We start from the raw sequence: 19,535 nt of genomic DNA, 5'->3' as shown, positions 1-19,535 counted from the left end.
AAAAATGAAACGATTCAATTGAGAAAACTAACAGCCTAATTTATAACAAAACAATTTACGAAAAACAAATATGACAGACATGAACCAACAACAACCACTGAACTACAGGATCCAGACTTGGGACAGGCACATAAAGAATGTGGCGGGGTTAAACATGTTTGTGAGCGCTCAACTCTCCCCTAATCAGGGACAGTGGTGTAACAGTAAAACATGAGAACAAACTATAAAATCATTTGAAAAAGGCTTAACTCATCAGATGGATACAAATAGAAATACATCTAACAAAAACACAGAGTGGACGCGGACGGGTACTTATACATCCCACACAACAAAAAGACACTAAGAACAGGTCTGAGAGTACTCGAAGTTACTGGCAGCTAATTCAAAACCAATAACAACTAATAAAAAAAATCATGTATCTAAGACTAAAAGTTGTCTGTTTTTTTCCTCAATTTAGACTTTATAATTGCGATTGCTACCTTGGTATCTTCTTTCCATTTTAGTCATAGACAGGAACCAATACAGTTTAATGTATCCTCGATTGCCACCTTGGTATCTACTTTCTATTTAAGTCATAGACAGGAACCAATACAGTTTAATGTATCCTCGATTGCCACCTTGGTATCTACTTTCCATTTAAGTCATAGACAGGAACCAATACAGTTTAATGTATCCTCGATTGCCACCTTGGTATCTACTTTTCATTTAAGTCATAGACAGGAACCAATACAGTTTAATGTATCCTCGATTGCCACCTTGGTATCTACTTTTCATTCAAGTCATAGACAGGAACCAATACAGTTTAATGTATCCTCGATTGCCACCTTGGTATCTACTTTTCATTTAAGTCATAGACAGGAACCAATACAGTTTAATGTATCCTCGATTGCCACCTTGGTATCTACTTTCCATTTTAGTCATAGACAGGAACCAATACAGTTTAATGTATCCTCGATTGCCACCTTGGTATCTACTTTTCATTTAAGTCATAGACAGGAACCAATATAGTTTAATGTATCCTCGATTGCCACCTTGGTATCTACTTTCTATTTAAGTCATAGACAGGAACCAATACAGTTTAATGTATCCTCGATTGCCACCTTGGTATCTACTTTTCATTTTAGTCATAGATAGGAACCAATACAGTTTAATGTATCCTCGATTGCCACCTTGGTATCTACTTTTCATTTAAGTCAAAGACAGGAACCAATACAGTTTAATGTATCCTCGATTGCCACCTTGGTATCTACTTTTCATTTAAGTCATAGACAGGAACCAATACAGTTTAATGTATCCTCGATTGCCACCTTGGTATCTACTTTCCATTTTAGTCATAGACAGGAACCAATACAGTTTAATGTATCCTCGATTGCCACCTTGGTATCTACTTTTCATTTAAGTCATAGACAGGAACCAATATAGTTTAATGTATCCTCGATTGCCACCTTGGTATCTACTTTCTATTTAAGTCATAGACAGGAACCAATACAGTTTAATGTATCCTCGATTGCCACCTTGGTATCTACTTTTCATTTAAGTCATAGACAGGAACCAATACAGTTTAATGTATCCTCGATTGCCACCTTGGTATCTACTTTTCATTTTAGTCATAGACAGGAACCAATACAGTTTAATGTATCCTCGATTGCCACCTTGGTATCTACTTTCTATTTAAGTCATAGACAGGAACCAATACAGTTTAATGTATCCTCGATTGCCACCTCGGTATCTTTTTTTCATTTAAGTCATAGATAGGAACCAATTCAGTTTAATGTATCCTCGATTGCCACCTCGGTATCTACTTTTCATTTAAGTCATAGATAGGAACCAATACAGTTTAATGTATCCTCGATTGCCACCTTGGTATCTACTTTCCATTTTAGTCATAGACAGGAACCAATACAGTTTAATGTATCCTCGATTGCCACCTTGGTATCTACTTTCCATTTTAGTCATAGACAGGAACCAATACAGTTTAATGTATCCTCGATTGCCACCTTGGTATCTACTTTTCATTTAAGTCATAGACAGGAACCAATACAGTTTAATGTATCCTCGATTGCCACCTTGGTATCTACTTTTCATTTAAGTCATAGACAGGAACCAATACAGTTTAATGTATCCTCGATTGCCACCTTGATATCTACTTTTCATTTAAGTCATAGACAGGAACCAATACAGTTTAATGTATCCTCGATTGTCATCTTGGTATCTACTTTTCATTTAAGTCATAGACAGGAACCAATACAGTTTAATGTATCCTCGATTGCCACCTTGGTATCTACTTTTCATTTAAGTCATAGACAGGAACCGATACAGTTTAATGTATCCTCGATTGCCACCTTGGTATCTACTTTTCATTTAAGTCATAGACAGGAACCAATACAGTTTAATATATACTCGATTGCCACCTTGGTATCTACTTTTCATTTAAGTCATAGACAGGAACCAATACAGTTTAATGTATCCTCGATTGCCACCTTGGTATCTACTTTTCATTTAAGTCATAGACAGGAACCAATACAGATTAATGTATCCTCGATTGCCACCTTGGTATCTACTTTTCATTTAAGTCATAGACAGGAACCAATACAGTTTAATCTATCCTCGATTGCCACCTTGGTATCTACTTTCTATTTAAGTCATAGACAGGAACCAATACAGTTTAATGTATCCTCGATTGCCACCTTGGTATCTACTTTTCATTTAAGTCATAGACAGGAACCAATACAGTTTAATGTATCCTCGATTGCCACCTTGGTATCTACTTTCCATTTTAGTCATAGACAGGAACCAATACAGTTTAATGTATCCTCGATTGCCACCTTGGTATCTACTTTTCATTTAAGTCATAGACAGGAACCAATACAGTTTAATGTATCCTCGATTGCCACCTTGGTATCTACTTTCCATTTTAGTCATAGACAGGAACCAATACAGTTTAATGTTTCCTCGATTGCCACCTTTGTATCTACTTTCTATTTAAGTCATAGACAGGAACCAATACAGTTTAATGTATCCTCGATTGCCACCTTGGTATCTACTTTTCATTCTAGTCATAGACAGGAACCAATACAGTTTAATGTATCCTCGATTGCCACCTTGGTATCTACTTTCTATTTAAGTCATAGACAGGAACCAATACAGTTTAATGTATCCTCGATTGCCACCTTGGTATCTACTTTTCATTTTAGTCATAGACAAGAACCAATACAGTTTAATGTATCCTCGATTGCCACCTTGGTATCTACTTTCCATTTTAGTCATAGACAGGAACCAATACAGTTTAATGTATCCTCGATTGCCACCTTGGTATCTACTTTTCATTTAAGTCATAGACAGGAACCAATACAGTTTAATGTATCCTCGATTGCCACCTAGACAGGAACCAATACAGTTTAATGTATCCTCGATTGCCATCTTGGTATCTACTTTTCATTTAAGTCATAGACAGGAACCAATACAGTTTAATGTATCCTCGATTACCAGCTATTAATTGCAATAAGCAACATAATGGATGCTTCTTGTAGATCCGGGCTCTCGGTCATAAAAGGATTGATAAATTTACACGGATCGTATATAAATTTACAGGCTCTGTATACAAAATCGTCGTCAAAATTAGGATGTGATATCCCGTTTGCAATAAGTTTTCTACAGTTTTTCGACAAAACTTCCAAATCATTTTTTTTCACTATGGGTGAATTTAGTAAAGATTTTGAGTAATTTGTGATAACGAAATCACTGACTTGATATTATCAAATAATAGATTTCTTTCTTTCATTGAAATCTATAACGTCACTACAAACACGGGCATAGTAAACGAATTGGCCCTGAATACCATATACACCGTAAGATGAGGCCAAAAGGACCATCAGCACCCCCAAAAAAAGGAAAATTAACAATAGGGAACGAAAAATCATCTCTTTTGGTCATATTTGTTTTGCATAATAGAGATTCCCTTTTGAAACTGAAATATAGGAAGGAACAGTTATTGCAGTAAATATTTTGTAGTTTTCTGTGAACTGTAGTTTTTTTGTTTTTTTTTTTATTTTTGCAATCATTGGACATTATAATTATGGTTTTGATTTATTCTTTTGATGATTCTATCAACTTCATTTTATATCTTTGCAGTTTACAGAAGGTATTTCTCTTTTTTTGTACAACGTCAGTAGACGACAGAATTTTTAGGCACATAATACCACGAAATCCATAAAACTATGATATAGCGATAATATTAGACAGACTCCCAAACTTCAAAACTTTCACTCATTATGAAGGAAATTTATCGGCCTAGACATCAAGTGCATATGAAATTTTCAAAACGTGCTCTACAATCTTGCATTATCACTTGGAATAGCATGTAAGTAAACAGCTATTACTTTTATTGAAATTTTATGCTGTATTTTATTACACAGTTTCAAAGCAATCTTTTTCAAGTTTCTATTTTTGATTTTATATCTTTTGAATTATATATTTTGTTGTTTTTACTTTTTCCATGCTACAATATAGCTGTTATATTCATTTGCGATCGCTTTTATTTATAGATTTAGTTCAGTAAAATTTAATCATATGCCTTCTATCTTATTATTTTGCATCATCCGTCCTTTTGCGGACTCATAAGCTTTGACAAAGTTTAAAGAAACGATTGTATGTATTTTTTCCTGTTAAACTCACAGTCAAAACTGTTTAAAAAAATTACTAACATGAAGAATCCCCGAAGCACAATTTGACCAAATATTGGTGAAAACGGTTTTAGGATGGTCCAATCTAATTAAACCTGAAATCATGACCATCAACCATGATAAGCACTGAAAAACTAAATGGTGGTGGTTCTGATTTTTTAATGCTCATGCCGTTTGTTGGAAACTAAAGAAGAAATATTCTCACTTCAAAAGAAATTATCGTTTATAATAGAGGGTGCCTATAAAGTGCGAAAAGAAATAGAAACGAAAAGAAACGAAACGAAACGAAAAGAAACAAAAACGAAACGAAATCAACATAAAACGAAACGAAACGAAATAGGAACCAACGAAAAGAAAAGAAACGAAACGAAATAGAAATAAAATTTAAATCAGTCAAATTGAATATTAAGTCGATTATATTTATAAATAGTATTGTCTAGTTTGATACAATTTCTTTTAAAATTGGGAAAAAAACTGTGAAATTCAGCGTAATCGTTAACAAGCTGTGGTTTAGGAATTTAAACACAATATATAATATTTGATTATGAACTCTATATGTTATACTAGACAGACACGATTAGACACGGACCATTTGACTTTATTGGGGAAAGGGGGGAGGGGTCTTTTTTAGAAAAAATATCCTGGCCCTGATTTAGGTAAAACAAATAATCTGTCCAGCCAGCACTTGGATTAAAAAAAAAAATAATCCAAGTTGCCCACATTTTTCCAATAGAAAAAAAAAATCCCAAATAAATTTTCTACATTGAACAATGAAAACAATAATCTGTCCCGCGTAGCGTTCGAAAAAAAATCCCGGTCCACATGAAAAGACCAGACTCCCCCTCCCCTAAAAAAGTCAAATGGTCCGTGCCTTAGTCGGTTTTAAACTTGGATGCTCCAGTGTACCATTAAACAGCTAGGATGACAACTGCAGGAACGTTAATTCCGAGAGGCCAGTCAGTGTTCCCTCACCCTCACGAAAAACCACAATAAGGCACATACACTAGTAATACAATATTGTATTTGTCTAAGTATTTTATGATCTTTTTTAAAGTTTTGTTTTTAAATAGATTAAAAAAAAATAATTGAAGTGATCCGTAATTTGATGTCGTTTCGTTATTTGATTTCGTTTCGTTTCGTTTCTTTTCGTTTCGTTTCGTTTCGTTTCGTTTCGTTTCGTTTCGTTTCTATTTCTTTTCGCACTTTATAGGCACCCTATAATGGACAACAAAAAGTACAAAAACAAAAACAAACACATAGACATAAAAAAAAACGAGAATATGTATCCATAGGACACCATGCCCCACTCTCACTCTCACATTTCAATGTTCAGTTAACAGTGAAAGCTGGATCAAAATCATAATACCATAGTATAAAAAAAAAGTTCATCGTGTTTACTAAGTTTCCAAGTTGATGTGACCGCAACTTCTTGGTAAACTATTTTATAAACAAAACTCTAACCTACCTTTTTTAGCTATCTTTTAGCTTATTTCACAGAGTTTTTATCAACTGTTTACAGTCAAAAGTTGTTACTTTGGTAAAAAGGTGCAAGTATAAATCTATGTCAAACAGTAAAATTAAACCAACCATTCCACATGCTTATGTGTCCTGGCAGTGTTGTTACTTTGGTCAAATGTGCAGGTATGTATCTGTCAAACAGTAGAATTAAGCATCCTTTCCATATGTTTATGTGTTTCGTTCATGATTAGTACTTTGGTCAAATGTACAAGTATGTTTCTATGTCAAACAGTTAAAAAACAAACAAACCTGTCCACATGTTGTATGTGTCATGGCAGTGCTAATCATGGTCTCTCCATGTTTTTGTCTGTTGAGAATTTGCTGATAGGATATATTTGGTTTATTTAGAACTTGTTTCAGACTCGAGGCTATTCAGTAGGGCTGGTCATAAGGTATGGGCACTTGCCCAAAGTTGAAGACACGTGCGCGGGCGGGTCTCCTACCATAGACAAGACTCACGAGTAGTCAAAATTTCGATTTACACGCGTAGTAGCAGTATAAGTACATAGTACACTGCATATGCGGTAATTTTCATTGTAAAAAAATATACAATTATGGTGTTGCCCTACAATGATTGATCTCAGGGATACAAATTGGAGGTTAAAATTATATCATTATGTGTACAATTTAAATCGTAATAATCCATCATTTTTCAAGTAATGAGGTAATTCAAAGAAAGGGGGAAATTTTGAGAGAAATAAAAAAAGTAGCACGTGGCAAATAATTAAAAGAGCTGATTGATCTTATTTCAAGCAACACAAAATTGTAAAATATAAATCTGGATATACTTTGGCTTGTCAAAAATGAGTAAATAATTTCTTGCATTAAGGGTATTGTGTTAAAGTCTGCACTTGAGGCATGAATTCATATCTTAGATATATCATGCTTTCAAAAATAGGTATAATTAAGCGAGGTCGCCTTTAAAATAATTCATTATAATAGGAGACAAAAGTACTATATATACGCTCAATGTCAACTATTGTCCTTTTAGTGGCTTTCATTTAAGTCTGCAACCATGGGTGCAAATTCGTGCAAAAACCTGACAGTTACAATAATTAAGTATGATGGATAATATAATGATCTAATCGAACAAGAAACTGATAAATTGTTCACATTTGCTCTTTTTATTGGAATGATTGATATAATAATTCTCGGTAAAATTACTTGAGTCATTAATGATATTAAACTTTGTAGATTCTTTTAAAGTCTGAAAGAATAAAGTCTTGTAAAAATCACTTAAACGATGTATTACATTAACAAGCAATGGTATAAACATTAGTGTTGCGGTTATGTTTGTAGGATAGTATGGACATATGGTATTATTGCCAAAAACATAACTATCTAGAAAAGAACAAAGAATGAATATGTAAATAACTACATTATACAGTTCACCGTAAGACCTTCAACAATGAACAAAATCCAGACTGTTTGGAAAGCTATAAAATCCTTTGAATAGCATTCACCATAGTCACTATAGGCTTTGAACATACATGTGATGAATAGGAAATCATTATCATACGGTAATTTCAAATTTAATGTACTTGTTTGTAAAAAAGAGTGTCAAAGCGAATTTTACTGAAAGATAGTTTAAACCGCATAAAAACACAAAACAGATAATGTGAAATCACCAAATGCATATTAAAACAATACCTGACAATTCATAAAATTAAAGTTGAAATAATAATTTTTTTAAAACAAAATGGAGATGGATTACAAATATTTGGAAGGGTACGAATATCCGATTGGCATATGAAATTTGTCGCATTTCTCTGGGAATTCTGTAATATTCACTAATGTACTTTATATAGCTTAGTATGATGTTTCTAGTCAAGATCATTCAGAAAAGCTAAACCCTTACTTTTATTATAGTTCATAGTAGTCCACCAGTAACAAGAACAAGATCTAGAGGCATATTTTTTTTTTGCCTTTGCAGTACATTTAATTTCAATATAAAAATAAAAAGATGTGGTGTTATTGTCAATGAGATAACTATGTAAGTAATTATAGTTCACCGTACGACCGTCGACAATGAGTAAAACCAATACCGTATAGTCAGCTGTAAAAGGTCCCGACATAGCAAAATGTGAAACGATTCAAACGAGAAAACCGCTTGATTTATTACAAAACAAATATGAACGACTACCACTGAATTACAGGCTCCTTACTTGGGACAGACATCAAGTATGTGATGGGGTAAAGTGTGTCTGGGAACACTCAACCTACACCTAGTCTAGGGTGATGATAATCATATTATTAAATTAAAATGTAAAAAAAACAGTTGAAAAAGGATTGACTCATCAGATCGACACAAAGCACGAAAAAAGGGGAAAAAAAGACTAAAGACACAAAGTAGCCGCACAGAGTATTCGCAGTTACTGAAATGGTAGTTCGAAGCGATTAAATATTAATGAATAAATCATTATAATTTTCTAAGACTTAAATATCAATCAGTACACATCCAATGCATTGATTTAATGTAAAGACGTCATAAACAATTTCAGAAAAACATGATTTTGTGCAATGCAATCCATGACTATGCGGCTGCCCGTCATCATAGTTGCCCGTAACAGTCAACAATATCTGTATACAATCTTCTTTCCAATGATTTTATGTTTCAAGGTTTTATCCGAAGATGAAGCCTGCACCTAACAAACATTCTTACCCGACTTACCTTGTAAATATTACAAGCACACTTCGTCAATGTAAGCATGTGACATGTCAGATGTGAAACAGAATCTACATATAAAACCTTCTAAACGACAGGAAGGAAAGAAACCAGGCAAAATTCTTAAAATTCACCATCAAGTGTATTGATGATGACTTATCTTAACCTTACCTTCAATTCAATGAGCATTTTCATTTATTAAGTGAACTTTCGTGGAAACAAATATTTGGTTTGGAAGTTTGGCTGTCCCCGCTTGTCCGACATCACTTTACTAATAGACGGTTTTACATTTCATGTACCAGGCCAAAAAGGTTAACATTTGCCGGACCTTTTCCAATAAGAGCCATATTTTAAAACACTGTTTTAATAAAGAGGTAGGATATTTTATTTAAAATCAAAGAACAGGGTTATCTTCATTTTGTATATTGATCAAACCGTCTATATTTGTATTTCAAACTGTAGCTTCCTTCAAATGATTTATTTTATTTCCAAACAAATATAAAATGCTTGAAAAATTTTCTTTTTTATATCCTTCAGTTAGTCAACGTATAATTCATCAGTAGGGTAATTGATAAAATTATATTAGAATCAATGATATTATTTACAGTGGAATAAGTACTATATGGCTTGAAAAGAAATAATATCCAAATGAAGCTTTTTAATTCGTCATAAAATCTTGATGTACTATTGATAAACGTTAATACATTATCAAAATGCTTTATTGATGGTTAAAGAAAATTTCACCGCCTTCTTAACCATTCTTTTTAAAGGCTGTTTGTTACTGTGTCAGCGACCATTTATGACAATTTTATTATTTTGTCTGACTATAACACATCCTTTATTTCACAATAACAACTCTTAAAATGGAATTCGCGTAAAAAATAGTTGTTTGGCTCATTATATTGCTAAAGAGAGACCATAACAAAATAATTTTCGTGTAAATTTCAGTCTTTTATTGCAAATTAAAAGTAAAAATTGTAATAATTTAGATGCGACAATCGTAAAGCAATTTTGATTTTTATATCGTTAAGTGATCTTTATCTAGAATTTTGAGTAGTCTCTTGTTCCGAAGCTTGGACAATTATTTACAACGAACGGTTATACCTGCACAGTGAGGTCGTGAAATGCCATCGTAAAACCAACCTGATCAAAGACCTTTGCGATGAAAATGCAAGAGTAACTTAGTAATGAATATAAATTGTAAACAGTTTAGAAACGATAACAATATATAGAACATTTAACTGTCAATAAAAGCGTAGGCAAAGCCTCGTTTTAACGTCTCGGGTATCCGTGCTCTGTAATCTATAACTAATAAATTCTTCGTTTAATACTTTACTAACTGGTGTATATTTTCACTTGGAAATACGAACGCATGATAAAAAAAATCAAGATGACATTAATGACCGGTGTTATTATGTACCAGGTATACAGGCTTGCAACTTGTAGAATGCAGTGCAGTATAGGGCTCTTTAAGTTTACGGTCGTCTGGTCAGTTTACATCACAATAAATATTCATATAATACCCCATTGTGTATAGTTGACATGCAATTATTTTGCTCTTTGTTGCGACCGTTAATGGAGATAAACAGTTACGCTTGGCCATCTGACGCACATTTTATGCAAACTTCTGTAACACCTTTTGATGTCCATTTTGATGAATGCACTTGGGAGGAGTTGACCAATGCTAATTTCATCACTAGAAATCCATTACCACTTTTTTCAATTATGTTACCATTGGTCATTGTAATAGGAAATGATTTTAATATGAAATTATACAGATAAGGCTATTAAGCAATTTTTACTTCGTATCGTATGTCCAAAATTTCTATACATACTAAGTCATAATATGAAATGTTGCAGATAAAGTCTGTTACTTTTTAGGGGCACGTGGCTAATGTAGATGTCTTTCTATTTATATTGAAACTTTAAAAAAAATAGATAGCTACAGGTGGTCAGTAAAAGACATGGGAACAAAAAATCATGCTGTAAATGTAAAGGGACACGTGTTATGTGAATATGATATTAACTGAAAGCACATTTTATTAACCAAAATATATGAAATAATTCATTTAGTCATTACAAAACACAGTTATGATCGAACTTATCCAAAGTTTCGATGTTTGAAGAGTGGAATCCTTCATACAAGTTTGTAGAGGATATAAATTGAAAATAAGTCGCTATTCAAACGACAAAATTTATATCGGAAATTTTTACAAAGCTCCTTTCCGAAAAGTTAGTAACCATTTTCAGAATTTTCTGATTAGAATTCATCCATGGTTTTGATGAGTGAAGTGGAATCGACAAAAATAAAGATGCTACCAAGGCGACAACAACTGATGACGGACGGATTGACAAACGAACTGACGGATGAACGTACAGATTGACAGATGAATGGACCGAAGAACGGACGGGACAACAATATTATTTCCTTCGTTGCGTCAGGTATAGGAACGGCAGCTCCATAATACACGTAACACCCAGATTTTCTAAAACCTAATTGAAAGTATTTAAATCTTTTCTTGTTATTATTACCTTTGAGCATTTTCCACATTTTACTTATTTTACTTTTTATTTTCCCTGGCATAGATTACCGGGAATATTGTCATCCTATAGTTTTAACTCACATCCTGGAAATTTCACAGAAAAAAGCACACATATTGAAGCAGCGCACCTGTTATATATTTGTCATTTACATTTTTTAAGCCTTGGGAACATATGAAATTTTTTAAGCAAAATTTACAATAGAGAAAACTAGTTTTGTGTTGTCAACTCCTATAGTTTTCAACCGAAAACCATGGAACTTAACTGGTCGTTTGCACACTTAATGAAGATTCTAGAGTTGTTTAAAGACTTTTTTCTATTTTGTTACATTTCATATTTTAATTAAATGTTCAAACATATACCAAAATTATTTATTTATTTATTTATTTATTTATTTATTTATTTATTTATTTATTTATTTATTTATTCATTTATTCATTTTATTTTATTTATTTATTTATGTATTTCATTTCTAGCCGACAAAGCGGTCACAGTAAAATAAAAACAGAAAGCAAAAAAAAAATATGGGGGAAAATATTCTAATGTATTAGGTTTTTTATCAGTATTTTTGTACGAAAAAAAGGTTTGGGTAAAGAAATATGTCTCAATGAATTTTTCGGGGATAACAATGTTTTCTTGCTACCTCTATACTATATGCAATGACATGATACTTAAAATGTTTCTTTTAATTGTTCTGAATTAAAATTTTGCACAGATTTACTTTGGGCAACGCCAAGAGTATGTCTTCCTGAACTGTTCTATAGTTGCCGTTTTAAATCTACTTGGTATTAGAATATATAGGACGGGATGATATCTTTATCAGCACTTTACGCATTTTCAGCTTGCTTTCATTAGTATTATTTGTATTATTTGACACGGTATTATTAAGTATTGTTTACATATGCCTGTGTTTGTATTGTCAATAATACTGGAATCATAGGGTAAAGCATATTTTTCTGAAATTATTTTGTCGTGCTTTCTTAGTCTCTCTTGATATCCCATAGACCGATACAAAAAGGAGGGACCTTGTATGCGGTTGTATAGAAAATGAAAGGATATGGAGTAAATGTATATGGGACAAAATCGCAAACAATACATAGAAAACATACAAAATTATCAATGAACAGGGCTTTTATTCCTGTTCTATGTTGTATGTTAATTTGAAATTTGATATTGATGGAAGCTCGTTGGTAATCTTTGCTCAATTTATTCACTTTTTCGAGCGTTTTAGAGCCGGACATATTGTTTGGAAATTCATCTATTGTTGAAGCTGGGACTAGTATACTAAAATTCCCAGGTTGAAGACATTATGTTAACATCAAGACGTCTTTCGGTTTTGTGATGTCAGGTTGCTGTCTCATTGAGGTTTATCTGTTAAAAACGCAAGCGATTTATTGTTGTTTGCTTAATGTACAGTGACAAATATTTCATGCACGTTCAGGACAAGTGTATAGACGATGTGAAAAGCTTAAAACAGCCAAATAAGCGTGGTTGTATACATTTTAACAAAGTGTCGGATGTCTAATAGTCTAAGTGTCTTCATATTTTCTGAAAATTTTGTTATATTGGCGCTTTTATCAATATCATAAAATTCCGACATTAATATTTAAAATACACAGAAATATCTCGATCAATTTATATGCGCAAATTCTAAAGATTTTTTTGTAGATATATGAGAGCAACACAGCATTTCTTTTAATACTAAAAAAGAAAAATGAAACTTGAATTTTGTAAATGGCCTGAGATGAAGATTGTCAGTACATTTAAGCATTCATTGGTTATGTATATCATCATTAAAAACTTACTCAATTGATTTTAAAATACTTCTTGTCACTTCAACGGTTATTCAAATATTAATTATCTTTTTAGGACGAAAAGACATCACTTAAATTTTTACAACTCATCGTTCTTAATATTAAATTACCGGTAATAATATAATTTTTAAATAATTATTAGGTAATAAATGTTGCACCAAATCGTAAACATTTTAAAATTTGACATTGAGATAACCCTGTCACTTATAAAACCGAAACAAGAGAATACATACAAGTAAATAACCATAACTGCTACAAAATTATGACATCATAAGAAACCATCTTTGTGGAGTATATTAATAATTTGTTCTGTTTATTATTGGCACAGTATACAACAGGTGATACATTAATTGATTTCAGGCATTCTTTAAAATTAATGGCCCCTCATAAACAGCCTACTTCACTCTTATCTAATGAAATTTTCTATGGCGAATGGCATGAAAAATACAGTGGAATTAAAATCCAGGGAGAACCTTTTGTTTATTTTACATCCAAAAGGTCACAGTTGAACGGGTGAGCGATTAAAGGCTAAGAGATTTTAACTCTGATATCTAGGCTTCCATTTTTGATTCCAATAAAATGCGAGGTAATAAACTACAGAGTGTTTTATCGAACCCACCCGAGTGGACTATCAGCTATAAATTTCAAATATTTTGCAAGTGGGTATAATGTTAGCATATTAGAGCCGTAAATTTATGTCGATATATCTAAATACAATAGAATATTGTTAGGAATAAAAATTAATTTACCCGCCACCAGCATAGATGATACCAGTCATAAAATTTCGCTACTGAAAATATCTTGATGATGTATGTTTCTACACCTGATGACATTGGCCAATTATGTTTTTAAAAAATATGACAGCTTCAAAGTAGATATGGAGGGAATATTAATGGATTCTATCAGATGACTTCAGGGTCTTCCCTTGTTACGACTGTTACATATTAGTGTACTATATGGTCATAAATATATCCAAAATCTATGAATACAATCTACCAAAAGGACCACACAATTTGAGAGATAATAAATTTGTAAGAGATTTTTTTTTAAATAGAGATAGTTTGTGAATATTGAATAAAACTGACAAAATAATGTAAGCAATGTCGTTAGAAACTGTCTTTCTTGAAATTATTTAATAAAAGCTGGGACTATTATTCTAATATATTATGTCCCAGATAAAAGCAAGCACTTCTCAGTCGTATATGTGTATGCATATATTGGTTTTATGTGAACTTAGAAATCTCTCTAAAAAACTAGTTTAATCCTGCCTCATGTTCATATTTATGTAAAAAAAAAAATAGGAGCCTCCCCAGTGGTTGTCATTTGTTAAAGCTTAATGTTAGGAGATGTTAACAGAAGTTCAAATGAACTCTTTCTAATATTTCATTATTTCCCAAAAAAAAACCAATTTGCACAGCCGTACAGCAAACTTGTTTCACTAATTAATCAAACAAATATAAATGAAAACTTATCGATATTGTCTTCCATTTTTTATAATTTCATGTATGGCTCTCGTAGCCTTTTCTGCCTGATGCGGCTTGTTTGCTTTAAATGTAAAAATAAGAAGATGTGGTATTATTGCCAGTGAGACAACTCTCCACAAGACACCAAATGACACAGAAATTAACAACTATAGGTCATCGTACGGTGCTATAGGAAAATAAATTTCAAGATAATTAAATTCTTCAACAGTTTCTATGTCAGAGTTGCCACAACATATTTAAGATTTTCAAGTTGCCTAACACTACAAAAACTATAATGTTGGTCTTATCTGCATTGACTTTTATTTTTTTTAATGATTACTATATGAATGAAATTTTTCTAGTGGAATGATTTGAAGTTCTGGAGCTGATTCTGTTATAAGTTCAGTATTGCATGTGTGGATCCTGAATTGCAAAAGTTTTAACTTGTGACATAAACATCTACTTTGTCTTCTAGGACATCCGCGATAGTTTTCAAACATACCAAAATCTCGTTATAAAAGAATTTTTCTAAATCGTTCAAAACAGGGGAAAAAAGAGGATACATTCTCCCCTTTGCGTAGTCTAATTTTTGCTTTGAAAATGATCAGATTTCTCACCATTGTATCATATGACCAGCATGATTTTATATCAGCATACATGTTATGAATAATTCTATTCATATAACCACTAAAATTATATTTTACCAGCATGCACCGTATGTCAGAAATCATCTCTCCTCCCTGTGTCAATTTGTTTCTTAAAAATCGACAAAAGCACAGGACTTTCTTTTTTTTTAAATCTTAAAATAAAAAAAAAAAAGAGTGGAGTGTAAAACAAATGAAATGTCATGCGTCCGAAGACCTTTTCTGGGTCTACCTTCATCAGGAACGCTCAAAGCCGAATATTGAGATACGGTCACTTAATGAGTAACCTTTTCGAAACCCACACTGGTTTTCGTTGATTAATAAAACTTCATCGGAGAACCTTGCAACGTATGATATTGAACAAATCTACAACTACTATGGGGTATTTAACTACCTTGACTTCACATGAGGGTCTCGCACGGTCGGCTCTGGCTTACGCCTTTTTGCAATTTAATAATTTATTTTTACCTTACAGTATTTAATGTAATTTGAGAGACAAAAATATTTATAAATTTGTACAAGGAGTATAAATAATTTGATGTGAACAAAAATATATCAATAAATAGATTCATAAATAGAATAAGAATAAGAATAAGAATATTTATTATTCCAATCAAGGGCCCTTGATGGGCAGCATAACATGTACACATAAAACAATACATCATGATTCGTAACAGAAAAACATTTTTATATATTAAAATAAAACATTAAAAAGTTCAGACAGATGTTATTATCTTCATTATTCATAAATGATAATTGACAAATTGAATAAAAAAATAGAAATAAAATAAATGAAGATAGAAATAAAAATACTTAGAATAATGATTTAAAAAAACAAATACAAATAAAAATATGTGCCACCAACAGCCGGAATAGGAGAAAAGACCAACCAGGACAAATAGCGACACGGATGTTTTTGCAGTACACCAGCAGTTAAGAAAATTGTGAAGAATTTCGTGGTGCCAAAAACTAGTAACGAATTTAGTTGCCAAAAGTTGTAGAGAAAAGTCGTAATAAACTCATTAATAAACATATCATCACCGCAAGCTTCATTATTTTTCATCTTTTGTAATTGAATAGTAAAGTATCAAAGATAGCCCGTAGTTACTGAAAACAACCACAAAGAACTTAAGTTGCAGATATCGATACCATGTCTGATTATTTTATCGGCAGTTGCAATGAGTGGAAGGCATGATCTTGTGCAATGCTATAAATAAATCATTTAGGCGGGTCTCAAACTGTAAATTAGCGAATCGACATTAATCCAAATATACCCTGATAGGCTACATTAGTACGATTATAACCTTTATCAATAAGTTTATTAAGCCATGCAAAAGAATGTAATATATTTCACAAAGCCAACAAAGCTGCTTGCCTCTTATCAAATATAATTGCAACCTTAATTTTAACAAAATACAAAACTTACTTTTCAGCCCTCCTGAACAAAATCTCTAAAAGGGAGAAGTCAAAACAAAAAGACGAACAGACACAACAGTCTGCAAATCTCTCAACAGAAAACAATTATTGAGCCATAAAAACTACACCAAACAATGGAGGTGAAATCGGTGCTATCTGCTCTGAGATTTTTGTCCTAAAGTTTGTTTGTTTTTTTTAAACAAGGAATTAGTAACCATGAACAAATGGCATGGAGCATTAACAAAGAGTGTAACCTTTACGTTCAACGTTACATTGTGACCTTATTCGCAACAAGTATTCTAGTGTTTCTGAACAATCAAACAGAGTATCATCATTGAACGCTAAACAATACTCAGGATCATTGGGATGTGTTTTAATTTAAACGATTTATGATTGATGTTTTGTTGACAATGAACATTAAGTCTGCGATATTAAACAGAAATATAGACCTTCACCTTCAAGCTAGAGATTCAAGTCTTATGTACATGTAGATCTTGTAGTATTGTTAATATCACCTTGAACTCCGAGTGGTAATTCAATTTAGATTTAGAGATGACTGCAAGTATTTGAAACATCAAACTATGTGTTATACAAAATTGATCACGTGTAAACCTTTACCTTCAAGCTGAAATTCCCTGCCTTGTCCATTACACACCTTCTGCTGGTTCACATGAGAAATATTATACAGTTGCATCAACGAGTAATGAGCTGTTTGCTGTTCTCATGATACAAGCTTTGGAAGGAAAATAATTTTCTACTGTTTATTTGGTGATCCAACTGAAATTCCAATATGGTTAAACGAAATTTAGAGAATTTAGCGATAGGGTTTGATGTTGGATAGCGACAATATAAAAGACTATTGATGTGGGGACCTTGGACTAGTAGACATATAACCGCCATAGAGCAGCTGCAATTGCGTATTTCTTTAGCTCAGTTGGCGGAGCGATGGCTTACTATATATAGTCTTGGGTTCTAACTCCGGATGGTACAGTGGTAATTTGGGAGCAAAATCATGCTCCGCTGTTGCACATTCAATAGAACAAATATATATTTACTTATTGTTCAGCGTACATATTCAATAAGCAATTGATCTAGTTAAGCACGAATAATTACCATCGAGATAAGTAAGTCCTTTAACCATACAACAGAGGTCATGGGCCAATGGCCAGATCGCATAGATCTAAAACAGTTGATTTTTTTCTCCGTTTACACGATAATCATTAGTCTAAACTGAAAGACAGATTGAAAGTATAGGTCCAACTTTATTAACTTTAACCTTTTATGTCACTTTCTACTATATAGATGATGTCCTTTCGCTGAATATTCGAAAGTTTGGTGACTATGTTGAACGCACCTATATAATTGAAATTGAAATAAACGATACCACAGATACAATTGAGTCTGCTTCATATCTTGACCTACATATATAAATTGACAATGATACCGGATGAAAACTAAACTTTACGACGAAAAAGTTGATTTACATTTTCTCATTGTGAAATTCCCTTTCCTCTGTAGCACCATACCAGCAGCACATGGATATTGTGTATATATCTACCAGGTGATACGATATTCAAGGATTCCTAAATATGATTTACGTGAAAGAGTGTTGTTGCTTTCAAAGAATTTATTAAGGTTAAACGCACCCCTTCGAATGTTTTATAATTTGGTTCAGCTATTGAATATCGGCGTCATAGATTAACACTTATGCATGTCGTAGTCACAATCAAGTCCTCTTATGACATCACTGAATGCGTCATGTCAATGAATTTTCACTATAATTAGTAACACGACGGGTGTCACCAGTAGATTAGGATCTGCTTACCGAATTTTTGTTGTATTGCTCCATCTTCAGTTTTCTGTGTATAGTTTTCTGTACTATTTGTTAGTTTCATTGTTAGTCTTGTTTGTTCATTTATATGTTTCGGAGTTTAGTGTGGCGTCCATTTCGCTGAACTAATATACATTATTGTTAAGGGGCCAGCTGAAGCCAGCCTCCGGGTGCAGGATTTTTTGCTGCGTTGAAGACCCATTGGGTTGTTTTCTGTTCTTTGGTCGGGTTGTTGTCTCTATGACACATTCCCAGTTTCCATTCTCAATTCCATGTTGTTCTTTTTTGTGATTGTGTTTATATATTCGACTAACGGTTTTTTATTGCCCTTTTGGTATCTTCTTCCTCTTCAACCAAGTTTGCCTAATTGTATATACCGGTAATGTTACTGACTAAAATATTTCATACTGTAGATCATACATTTTCTGTAAAATTTCATCATTTGTTCTAGACTTCTAAACTTTAGTCAATACAGGAGAGCATAGTATTTTGATAAAATTTATCGATATCGATGTTTAATTTTGCAAATTTGAATTCTTCTCTAAATGCACATAAAACGTTTATATTTGAAAATAAGTACGGATATAAAGGGATAAATGTACACAATACAACATTGAATGAGGAAAGTATAAGCCAAGAGGGTCATTGACATCACATTTTCGTTGCTTTCTTCAGTTTAGTGATTGCAAATGTCTATATTAGTTACAAAGTGTGCTAGTGACCTAATACGATATATACTGGGTCTTCGCTCTCACCCAATATGTAACGAATTTATCTTACCGGCTATCTTAACATGAGGAATTCAGACTAGTTGCCTCTTAAAGTGATAACGTTTTCAATATTAGGAACGTACTTCATTGGTGTATACAAAAACACCAACAATTACAATTTGTTATTTTTCTGCATTTATATTCAATCGTTTATGAACAATTTCTTCCCCTTCGACGTCATGTTAATTTTA

At 32.6% G+C, this 19,535-nt stretch overlaps 2 long non-coding RNA genes across 2 annotated transcripts; one reads left to right on the top strand and one right to left on the bottom strand.

Moving 5' to 3' along the window:
* Positions 1-467: 467 nt before the first annotated feature.
* LOC127735422 (uncharacterized) lies at positions 468-2,377 on the bottom strand. Its single transcript, XR_007998412.1, has 3 exons — positions 2,343-2,377; positions 1,584-1,721; positions 468-617 (listed from the first exon to the last, which is right to left on the bottom strand). It is a non-coding gene; the product is annotated as an uncharacterized LOC127735422 (long non-coding RNA).
* A 1,641-nt stretch (positions 2,378-4,018) lies between these two features.
* On the top strand, positions 4,019-17,802 carry LOC127735420 (uncharacterized). The gene is made up of 3 exons (XR_007998409.1): positions 4,019-4,360; positions 6,202-6,323; positions 16,761-17,802. It is a non-coding gene; the product is annotated as an uncharacterized LOC127735420 (long non-coding RNA).
* The last annotated feature ends 1,733 nt before the right edge of the window (positions 17,803-19,535 follow it).

The sequence above is a fragment of the Mytilus californianus genome, unplaced genomic scaffold (assembly GCF_021869535.1).
Source record: "Mytilus californianus isolate M0D057914Y unplaced genomic scaffold, xbMytCali1.0.p SCAF_3, whole genome shotgun sequence".
Classification (NCBI taxonomy): Eukaryota; Metazoa; Mollusca; class Bivalvia; order Mytilida; family Mytilidae; genus Mytilus; species Mytilus californianus.
This window is presented reverse-complemented; position numbering and strand designations above follow the sequence as displayed.